Source organism: Catharus ustulatus, chromosome 4 (genome assembly GCF_009819885.2).
Source record: "Catharus ustulatus isolate bCatUst1 chromosome 4, bCatUst1.pri.v2, whole genome shotgun sequence".
NCBI lineage: Eukaryota > Metazoa > Chordata > Aves > Passeriformes > Turdidae > Catharus > Catharus ustulatus.
The window spans coordinates 5,819,114-5,831,321 of record NC_046224.1 but is presented as its reverse complement, the minus strand read 5'-3'; the positions used below and the strand labels follow the sequence as shown (position 1 = coordinate 5,831,321).

Below are 12,208 nucleotides of genomic sequence, written 5' to 3'. Positions count from 1 at the left end.
AAAGACTCATTATTCCCTTCCCTTCTTCAAGGCTAAAGATGGACTGTTCATGGTACTGGTGGTTTTTGTTACTTTCCTACTAATAACTCTAGTAGTACATATTTAAAATGAAGTATGTTTGATGGTTCTTAAACTTGAGTTGGATGCAATGTTAGTGGGGGAAAATGTTTTCTCATATTTACAAGTGATCTCATCCTTATGCTTTTCCAACTGGCCTGTAAAGAGCTTCCCCTCAAACTCAAGGAGGCAGGATTGATTCAAGGGGAGGAAATTGAGGAACAAGGCCTGGCACTCCTCTCTTCACAACAAACCCAATCAAAACTGCTGCTTTAGTATAAGACCTGAAACAGACTCAACCCCAGCAAGTAATGACCACTCAGTCTGTAACTCATTTGGGAACCCAAAGTAGAAGAAATAATATTTATCCATTGGATATAATTACCAAGTATTTCCAGCAAAATTAACCCCAAATGTTGTTAGACTTGTTTCCCTTTCTGGATCAATCAATTGATTGATCTGTCTATATTTGTATCTATGTATATTAAATATATACATGCCCTCCTACAAAGGGTGCTGGGGTTTCCAGTAAAGAACACAGCACATATTTACAGAAATATGATGTAACCTGGGTGGTTAGAGCATGTAATTTAAGGAAACTAGCTTTGATTTATGGCAGCAAATAAGTAAGACAAAATTTGCTTAACCTACCTCAGCATTAAGTATCTCATGCATTAATTGTCTCCAGAGTCTGTTCCATTTGTTATCTAACAAGGTATGCTCTATTATTATTTTTATCCAGTTCATTGCTTCATTCTATCTGTTCTTTCAAAATTAGCTTGTCTAATCAGAAACTGCTTTGGCTGGTAGTTAATTTCACATAAAAAGGAGGAATTCTTGTTTACTGAGAAAGTAATTGGATTATAATTTTGAAAAGAAAGAAATATAGATTGTAATAAATTATTTTGTAAAAAATACATGGGAGCGTGAAAACTAGCAAACCCAAGACAAATTAAAAGCTCTAATGGATGAAAAGGCTATAGATAGAACATGAAACTGGAAAGAATAATCCATCATTGTAACTTACCTACTCCTTGTTTTTCTGTTGAAAATAGCTGAATATCTAAGGAGAGAAGAAAAAACAACCTTATTTACCAAATGATGGTCAAGTAAATATTTATATTAGCTGTCAATTTTCTTCTCACTCTTCAGCTCTTGTAAACCTAACTATGCCTTTATTACAGGAAGAAAAAGTAAAATTAAACCACGTTTGGGAGTCCACAATTCCATTTCAGTTTCAGTTCTTTATTAATTTCTGTTGATTAGTTTGCATGACCACAGGTAGACTATACTAAAGTTGCATGCATGACTTTATTGCCTGCATCTGTATGTATTTAAGTGAAAACAAGAGAATGCAGCAATTGTATTCAAAACACTGACCACTACTGGGGCTCTTTATAGAGCTGGTCCATCATGTGCATTAAGTTGCTTATCAACATTTCAATTAATAACAAACTGTAGGACTTTCTTTTTTCTTACTACCTAAAAATGTTTTGTTGCTAATCCTGCTCTTTTTTGTCTCTGTGTTTTGAATTTTTTAACCTAAAACAAGAAAAACAATGGACATTAAAGAAGTTAGAATATAAAGTTAGAATATATGCTATACTATACTATACTATACTATACTATACTATACTATACTATACTATACTATACTATACTATACTATACTATATTATAAAAAAAAGGAGTGATTGTTATAAAATTCTAAAGTAATTCTGGAAAACGTGGCTCTCACCTGTTCAGCTGATTAACACCTTGAGCTCTTTCTGCTTGTAGACCTAACAAAAAAATACAAAATTAAATTAAATACACTAAATTATGGGAGCAAAATTATTATAGATTTACATTTATTTAATCTGATTTTATTTATCTGAAAATCATTCAGGTATTTTTTTTTTTTTTCCCTTTTTTAAAATTGCATTTATGATACCGATTCAAGCTTTGATCTTAAATTACACTTTTGGGGCCTGAAGTATTAACAATTTTGGATTACAAGGATCCAATTCTTATCTACATACCAAACAGCTTGTTTATAGTGCAGTTTGTTCAATGAATATACTCAAATTTAGCACAGAGAGATTGATAAAGGTAATCAGCAAATACCATATTGGCTTAGAATAAAGATGAAAGCAAAATGCACCTGACTCAGTAAAGATAGGAGTTAAATGCCAGATTATCCACAGAAGAGTGTCAGTAAGAGGAATTTCATGCATGACAGATGCTAGAATGGGCATTAAAATGGGCAGGACAAAAATCATTAAGTGCCCAATAATGCACATTGGGCTGAAGCATATATAGCATGTCACAGGAAAATTCCCTCCAACTTCAAAAAGTTATTTGCATGCTCAAAGTCAGGCTTATATGTGAATGAGATAAAAACATTAGTCAGTTTATTAATACTCACTTGAGGTGTCTACTCTACATTTAGAAAGCAAAACCTTATCATGCTACCAACACCATGAAATTAAAAAACTGTCATGAAATGACTGGACAGAATTTTATTTCTTTCAAAGAAAAATGTAGTTACAGAGGAAGATAGCCATAACCCAGGTCCTACACAGGCCTTGCCCATCAAAGCTTCCAGGAAAGAAAATTATTGATGTACTGAGAGGTAGGTACTCTTACTATTCCTATGGTGTCTGATGTGGAGCTTCATTGAAGAAAATGATATTATAGAATCACAGAATGGTTTGGGTTGGAAAAGACTATTAAAATTTATCTGCTCCAATTTCTTTGCAATGAGCAGGGACACCTTCAGCAGGACCAGGTTGCTCAGAGCCCAATGCAACCTGGCCTTAAATGTTTCCAGGGATGGCATTATCCCACTTGAGAAATGAAGCTTTGATACCTGAGCCAATGGCTTAGGTAAACATAGGGATTGAATAGGATTTGGATATGAGCAACACAGAAAAATCACTGTTGTTCAGTCAATATGAAATATTTAAAGCTGAGAATTTCCATTCATTAATCTAAACACAAAGTAGCCTTGTACCAGCTCTCCAGCTCCAGATCATGTGAGAAAGTAGTTTGACAGCAATGCAGACACTCTCAGGCTCCCCCAGTCATAAGCTTTATGTTTCTGATTCAGGACAGGGAAAGCATAATCCTACTTGAATATGCAGCCCATTAAAATCCTCAGCTAAACATTGGTGATAGGAAGTCCCAAAATGCAGGCAAAATAAACTGTGACAAGTGTCCCAAATGTCTGGAATTTTGCTGTTTGTGTTAAAGTGATCGAAGCTGAGCATGCTAAAAACAAGGGTGAAACTACCAAGGATTTTATTAGAGAAAAGGTAATATTAACCTCAGAATTATTGGCATTTGTTTTTTAGACTGGTGGGTTTTTTTAATATTTTTATGTTTGAGTATGCATTGTTGTGGCTTGAAATTTTTCAAAATCAAATATTCTGGTGTGGTGCCTATGAGTTGTTTCCTTTATTAATTAAGTCAGCCATGAATCAAAAGTTCTTTTTCCTCCCCCACTGACTGTTCACTTCATGTGCTTCCATTTCTTGTCTTTCCCATTTGCCTCCTCTGTCTGCTGTGCCCTTCCCACTCCTGCAGGGTCCATCCCCTTCCTTGCCTGCCCACACAGAGCCAGACTTTCAAAAGGGCTCTTCAATACCAACATAATGAAGGTTAAACCAAGATAAATAAAACCCACACAAACCAACTGTGAACTGATTCCTGTGGTGCAGTCCCAGTCTTTGACTGACTCACATCAGAAACCAGATGAGAGCAAAATTTGCATATTTAAAAAATTTAAATTAGATCAATTTTGTTTTAAACCTGGATAATATGACACTCTGAGGATTCCTTGAACAACAGCTCTACAACAAATTGATCTGCCTGCCCACTACTTCAAAAAATTGATTTTATTTTCCTGAATGGAAACCTTTCTTTGAAAAGAATGAATTCAATTTGTGACACACTCTGTGAGTGTTCTGCATCTGATTCTGAGGTTTTAGAATCTTTTAAATCAATAATAAAACCATTTTAATTTGGCTTAACTTTGTAGGGCATGTGTACTTGTAATTTTTAAAGATTATGAGATAAGGAAGTGGCCCAGGACTAAGTCCCCTGAGTCATCTAACTTCTAGTTTGTCTGTTTTGGGTTTCTCACTCTGTCTGATCAGAAAATTCCTGGGTTTGAATCTACCTCCATAGTTCAGACAAACAGTCAGACTTTTGCTCTGAACTGTCTGAGACCACCAGTCTGTGAAGAAAAATCATCATGTTATTATAAAACAGATACAGTCCAATAACAAATCCAGAGATTTAAACCTATAAAGCTTAGGGCTATAACCACTACCTCACCAGTGAGCTCTGTAATATCCCCATTCCTACATCTCCTTCCTCCACAATTTATTCTTGCTCCAGGTAAGCTTTAAGAAATTCTTCAGCAGCACTAAAAGCTTCATGCAGTTCAGGGACATAACAGGTTAGCTAGTCTGGGCTACAGGTCTTCAAGGTGTGCTGGCACCTTAGTTATTTATTGGTGCCTGAAATCCCTTTCCTTTCAAGTTAGAGTTCCTTCATAAGAACCCCATACAGCACCAGGGGTACAGCAAGAGGACACAGCCTCAAGCTGCACAGGGGAGGTTCAGGTTGAACACCAGGAAGAAATTCTGCACTGGAAAGGGCTGCCCAGGGAAGTGGTGGATTCACTATCTCCCTGGGAGTGCCCAAGAAAGGACTCAACAGGACACTCCGTGCTGTGGTTGAGTTGACATGGTGGTGTTTGTTCAAAGTTTGGGCTCGATGATCTCAGAGATCTTTTCCAACCTTTATTCTATGACTCTGAGATGCTCTGTAACATCAGTGTAGTGATGACAACTGAGATAGTCTGGTTACATTTGGCTATCAGAGTTCACTGATTGAGAATTTTTGATTCAATTTAATCACTCAATTACATAATTCTTAGAGCTGCAGGAAAAACTTAGGGTGGAAGGAACCTCTTGAAATCATATAGTCCAGTGCTCACGTGTTGCTCTCAGTAAATGAAGGTACTTTGATAAACTTCTACAGAATTTGACTCTAAGCGCATTTGTCACCTCTTGTAAATGCAAATTAAAATGTGTTAAACCATCCCCATGGTGATTTAAGAGTATTTCCTCGTTTTACAAGAGTGCAATGTGCAGAAGGTCACATTACATGGGTCAGCTGGCCAGAAGTGTGCCAGCCACGTGCAGTCCCTCGGGCACAGGCAGTCACATCAGCACATCCACAGCCAGCACCCAGGGAGCCTGGGATGAGCTCTCAGGCTGCACACAAAACATTTCTTTCTGCTAATAATCCATAGCTAGAGGTAAAGGTTAAATGCTGAGCATTATCGTGATACAGTCCTTTATAATTCGCTTAACTAATTGAATTTGGTTAATTAACAATTTACACACCTGGAGAGAAATATAAAATCTATTGTGCTGTTTGGCATTCTGCTTAAACTGGAAAATATCTATACATCCTCTAGTCCATATTAAGTGGGATTTACTTTGGACACAATCACTGTTAACAATTATATAGGGATTTAAAATTTTTTTTTAGAATTCAATTTTCTAGACCTGCACTTTGGTAAATTTTTTTATCCTTACACACACCTGAAAATAAATTAAATCCAGAAAAGTTAGATTAAAGTATTTTTATTATTGATTTAAACTGTGCTTCTCTGTGCATAACGTAAATTGTCACCCAGATACAAAAGTGAGAGACAGAAACGTGCCAGCCTATTTCACATTCGAAGCAGACACACCAGAGTCACAAAACCAGATTGTTTTGCCCGTAACTGGAAGGCTGAAGAGCAAAATCTCATTAAGATTGGTATATGGAAGGAGGTTTACAAGCCATGCATATCCATGAACAGGTTAGTTTAAATGCCTGAGAAATAGATGGCTTTTCAAATATGAGGCTGACAGTCATGGGTTCAGAAATACAAACCAAGATGAACTAAAAACTTGATACTCAGAAATAAATCTATCTGGGAAATGGTGTTATGGAGGAATGAATCTGCATCCCAGGAAGACTGCTTCTTAAAACCAGTTCTGATCTTCCCATGATTTGGTAACATGCGTTTATCCCTGGCATCCCGGTGGATTTGGGTCTGATGCATGTGTTCTCACACAGCACCTCTGAAAATCTGATTTGCATGAAGTAATGCTTGCCTAAGGTATTTAAAAGATTTGTCAACAGGAGGAATATTACTGCTGAAGGAATATTCAAAAGGCTTAGGCTTTCACGCAGTGCTCTCTGTAAAATCACACTTACATGCCCATGAAAGTAAAGCACATCTTTCCAGTGGTTATTTCCAATAGCAAGTGGTTGGTGCCATTTCCTGATTTTGGTTATATTTATCTGCTATATATATTGTTTGCCCCTCTTGCTTTCTAAACCTTCCCAATGCCAGGTAACTGCATACATGCAGAGGAGAGGATGGAAACAGAAATTACCCTTGATGTCTGCTGCCAGCCCTTAGATTTCTCCCAAAACTAGTTTCTAATGGCCTTGATTTTATAGTTTGGACTGATATCTTATGGGTATTTACTTGATAATTTGTCTGAAAAATGAAGAATTGCCTTACTGAATGAATCTCTAAGCAGTTAATTGTTGGTCTGTATCCTCTGATATGACCCCAGTGGCCTTGACTGGATACTGAAAGCAGCATAGATGTATGAATTCATTTATTTAATTATTAATTCAAGGTTAGAACACTAATACAAAAGTCAACACAAGCTACTGCTGTGAAGATATTAAGCAATCAAAGTATTCTGGTTTTATAGTGAATAAGTTCCTAATAAACAGCGTGACCAAATACAGAAGAACAAAAGACACAAAATCATTGCAAATTAAGTCCATTTTTCATTAACTTTGTCACATATGAACTCAGATATGTTTGCAGTCATTATAGTGCATTTAAAAAATAATAATGCAAAATTTTCCATGATTTCAATAGAATCTCTGTTGCATTAGTAAGTGAACTCTCCAGTGGCCCAAATAATATCTGTAAAAGCCCATGAATTTTAACCCGAAACGTGGCAGCCTGGCATGATTAAAAGCTTTAGATTCTCAAAGAGCAATGTGACTAAAGCAGGACTGTAGCCTTGAGTGGCACCTCACTGGTTTCATTTGCCAGTATTGTTATTTTCCAAGGTAATATTTGATTTACAAGAAAAATGCTTTTAAGTCCCACAGTAAGTCCTACAATGTATCCACACGTATAAAACCCTCAAATTACCTTCATTTGTCAAATGCTAAAGCCCTACCTGAGACTATTCAGTGGCAAAGTAGGAATCTAATGATGTCAGCAGGAAGGAGGGAGGTTAGATTTATAGAGGCTTTAGAGGCGATACCTCTTGTCTCTCCTCCCTTGTCCCCCTCCTGACTCCCTTTAATTCAGCACTTTGACCACAGTAATGCAGTTAAGCTTCAGTTTATGGCACAGATGCCTCATAAGTCCAGTCTCCATGATTTCATTGAAAGCTCTCTCACGTCAGTTATTTGAATTGATTTTAAATTTCAAATTATCAGTGAAGACATTGAAATACAGAGCTTTGATGTTAACCCAACTTTCTCCTTAAACTATGCTTTCCCTCCCAAACTGTCATGGTTTTTGCCTTGCATACACAATAGTTGCCTCACTTTTTTTTTCCTGGCTGTGGTTCAAACACAGAATGAAGGTGGTTTTGGATGGAAATAATAATGAATGCAACCTGGATTTGAAATAAATTAGACGTGAATTTGAACAACACTTTATGGATAGGGGATTATCCCAAACTAATATTTTCTATTTTTGTTTAATTAATATAATCCCAAATTATCAAATATTATCACTAAAAAAAAAGCCTTAGGTAGTCGTTCACAGACTGTGGTCACAGAAGTATCCCAGCACAGGACTGGTTTAGTCAGAGTTGTCCAAGAGCTATGGACTGCCAGGTGCTAAAATCTGATTGCCTTAAATAAGCTAAGTGGTGTTTTTGGTAGCTAACTTCATTTTGTAAAGATCTTAGCTCAAGTACAGTCAAGGTTTTGTCTACCATTTGTTTCAAGAGTCTGGATCAGATCCTTAAATCAGAGCCAAATGTGAATAAAAGCAGTAAATTCTTTGGCAATAAATCCTCAGTAATCTGCATTACTCAAAGACGGGACCTGCTGGAACATCTTCATAACACTCTTTTGCCTTCCTTCCCCTCATGTGCAGCATATTGCAGTAATCAATTAACATGATGGAATATTCCTGTGCTGAGACCTTCTTGTAACTCCCATATGGTCAGAATCTAATCTTAATAGAGCTGATTTTTTTTTTTTTTTAAGAAGCTGAACTCATCCTGTGCATTAATGATGATGGAAAAGTAAGATTTCAGAGTGTTTTTGTCATTTTCAACCAGTTGGTGTTGAATATTTTGGAAAAGTTAGGCACTTGGACAGGACTGAGCATTGTTTATCTGCATGTAAACCACCAAAGTGAGCAGCAGAAATGGAGGTGCCCAGTTCCATCATTTACATCTGAAAATGGCCTTGCTGTACATCTCTAGAGCAAACATATAAACAAAGTTGTTGATCTCTTGATCTTATTTAAATAATTTATTCTTGCCCATCTCAACACATCCTTTGATTGCTTTTGTAACTCAGAAGACTGATTCCATGTAAGTAGAATCAAAAAGTAGGAAATTCTGGCTTATAACTGAGTAATACCAGATAGACCTTGGTTTATACAAAGAAAGGACAGTAGCTGTCTCTTTCTGATTTTGAGGGTTCTCTAGAAAGGTTTAAAAGTGTTGCAGAAAGTCATAACTGGAAACTTGTCTGAGTGCATTTACAATGATTATAAAGTTGAATCCCTAGAGGACCACAGCTCTGCAACCAGTAGCAGTAAAGCTCCCTGACCAAATTCCTCTGTAGGAGTTGTAGAAATTGAATTTAATGTACCTAGTATACAGTAGTCTTGTAATAAAATTTATTACAAACAAATTCTGGGGTTTTTTTAATGCTCAATATCAAATTGGCCTTCCATGTTCTTTAGGTTTCTCCTATATTGAACAAGAAAACACAACACAATCCATACTGTTCTTTCTGAATAGTTATGGGGAGGTGGAGAAATTGCTTGGACCATGTATATTCCAGCAGAGGGTGGCAGTACACTGTCACACTCCCACAGTAAAGGAAAAGTTGTGCAGTAATATTTATGCCTTCTGTCTTCAAGGGAAGAATACATCCCACAGATGAATATGTTTTGGAAGATGGGAGATGGGAATTGGACTGGGAAAATAATTCCCAAATCACTTCAGTGACCTTGTTCAATTCACTCAATCTCCATCTCTCTTTCATCTGAAATATTTTTCTTCCATAATTACCATCAGCCAATGACTACAAACCATTATAAAACTCCAGAGTATAATCTTCTACAAGAATGAATATGGATATCTGAAAATGGGAATCTTTCCTGATTAAGTAATGATACCAGAACTTTAACTTCATCAGTAACAGCAGAGCAGTCACCAACAGTGTTCAGCAGGATAAACTCTAGAAGACAAAAAGGGACACTCTGTGGCAGGAAGGATTTCCATGGCACTATGGACATGCTAATTGTCTCCTGCCTTTCCTCTGTCCAGTTTTGCTACTTTGTTAGCAGTGTATTCTTCAAAATTTGGAATACTTTGGTAGAATGTGGATTTCTCTGTTACTGTCTTAGATTTCCCTTCTTACATCCTTTATTATTTTTTATTTTTCTCTTTAAATAGAAAGCAGTTGGGAAATTGTTCATAGGCCAGCAAAAGAGGCAGGGTGTATTTTTTTTCCTTTTGGAAAAATCTTCTGGTTGACAGAAAAAGTGGCAACTGGTGCAGCCTACTTTAAATTACTGCAGTAAAAATACTTCAACACATTGTCAAACTTCAGACCTTGGTGACTCGAGTCTCTATAATTTTTGGATGTGAAGAAATTTCAGTGTAAGAAGAAAGCAGTGCATAATAGGAAGGAATACTTCTTCATTATGCAAATAATGAAAAATTATTTGTATACAGAGCATGATTTCTTTAATGCGCATTTATTTCCCCTCAAGAATTTAAACCAAAGGATTATGCAGGTCAAGAAGAACTTGAAGAACAAAAGCCATTCATGATCAAGCTCTCAATATGGACTTACATTAGTAAAAACTTTTGAATAACATTTTTATAATAGTAATCTAAGTAGCTTATGTTAACTTCTCTAGTTAGCAAAGCCAAGAATAATTTTCATGCATTCTTTCAGTAGACATTCATTATTTAAATATGTAAAATATGGAGGTAGTGTTCTGGAACTTCTTTTTATTAAGAGGAAAGAAGCTGGAAATGATGCCAGGAAATTTAGGTGAGGAATGACATGCCCCTTCTCAAAAATAAGAGGTTTTCTTCAGAGAATTAAGGGAATGAAATATTTCCAGTCAAAACAGTTGTCAATAATAATTCCTTACCTTGAGACACTTAAGAGTAACCTTCTCACCTGTGAGCAGCTTTCTCTATAACTTCTTGTAACATCCCCAGCTATTCCTACAGGAGGTGACATGATTTTTCAGCAGGGTTTTTAACTAGCAATTAATGAGCATAAAGTGATGAAATAGGAAAAAAACCCCAAACAACTAGCCAGGGTGATCAGAAGCTGGTTATTGTTAAGATTACTTTATGTATCAGTTTAGGGGTCTTTGAGGGAGGAGGAAGAGGGTGTGCAGTGTTGGACTCCTGAATGGCTTCTCTACACTCTTGAATTCTTCCTGGTTAATAGAAAACCTTGTAGAAAAAAATTATTGAAGAATACACTGGACCATAGGAGAAAGAGGAATTTTTTTAGAACATTCATTTTAATGAAATAAAAACTGGGAAAGAGTGAGAGTTTCTTGAGGAGAATCAGCTTGTCTCAGAGCAGAATAGATTAAAAATCTGTTTCACTCATATAACCCTGAAAATCCATGATTGAAAACTCTAGCCTTGAGAAGTTACAATACATCATGAGAAAAAGGTGAGTCAATGTGTAATGTTTCAATTATAGGGTTCTCAAGAGTACACAGGTGGTGTAATAAATAAGGTCATGGCCTTTCCATCAGCAGTATCCCTGGCATTTCTGCAGTTGCTATGGATGGAAAACAATAATATTTATGATTGTTAAAATTCCAAAGTTCAGAGGAGAGCAATCTAGTATTCTGGAAGGTAAACAGATAAAGATTCATTATGTAATGAGTGCTTATGGTATTTGTATGATCTGGTCTGAGTGGCGGTCATCCAGGCTTGGGGATGATCAATATATGCAATACTGGGTAGTAGTGACTTTTAAAATACCCTCCTCCCCTGCAATGGCATTATTATTTCAAACAAGCGGTTTTGAACTCAGATTTATTTATTTTTCCCATTCTTGACCTTCTTGTGATAGATCAACGAACTGAATAGGTTCCCAGTACGGCCACCCAGCAAACCTGCTGGATTGTGCCCTGACCTGGGAGTTTGTGGAGTTGACTCTATTCCCAGCTTTGTCAAAATTTTTACTTGTTAGGCTATTCCCCTCATCTTTCCACATCTATATTCCACCTCCAGAGATTTTATTCCTCACTTTGCTTTGTCTGTTTAGACTAGGGCTCCTACAGGGTCTTGTCTTTTGCTGCTGTTGTGGCTTTGGCCTGAGCCAAAACTAATATTCAGAGCCTTGAAAGGAAATTTCCATTAGGAATTAAAAATTATTTTAAGTTCAGGTGATTCCTTAATTTCTTCAGCTCACGTGGATCCGTTGCTAATGACATGCTGACCAACACTGGCTATCCATCCACTATGGTGATCTATTTTATCTTCCTTTTCTGGCATCTTCTCCCTCTGTTAACTCTGATGTTAAACTGACAAATCCTTTCAAGTACCACCCTCTACTTTCTTGGCAGTTCTGTAGCAAACTTCTGGAATGTGACTACTCATGTTCTTTAGTGGACATTCCACAAACTGCTGCTAGAGGGTTTGTAGTAGGACATGCAACAACTTCAAGGAAAAAAACACAACGTCATTTAAATTCTTTAATTTTCAAAATGGTAAATACAAGACAGGATTTTCAACCTCCCCAATCAATTCCTAGCAAGTGTAGTTGGCACATTATTTTGAGGATATTTTCAACGTATTCAGATGCAGTCATCACTCAGGTTACTCGT

General features: G+C 36.6%; 1 long non-coding RNA gene across 1 annotated transcript in view; it reads right to left on the bottom strand.

The window, feature by feature from the left end:
* Positions 1-1,084: 1,084 nt before the first annotated feature.
* The window catches only part of LOC116995701, a 94,630-nt gene continuing 83,506 nt past the window's right edge, over positions 1,085-12,208 (bottom strand). Inside the window, exons 2-3 of the long non-coding RNA XR_004417768.1 lie at positions 1,796-1,838; positions 1,085-1,120 (exon numbers count right to left, since the gene is read on the bottom strand). This is a non-coding gene — a long non-coding RNA (uncharacterized LOC116995701). The remainder of the gene's footprint in view (positions 1,121-1,795; positions 1,839-12,208) is intronic.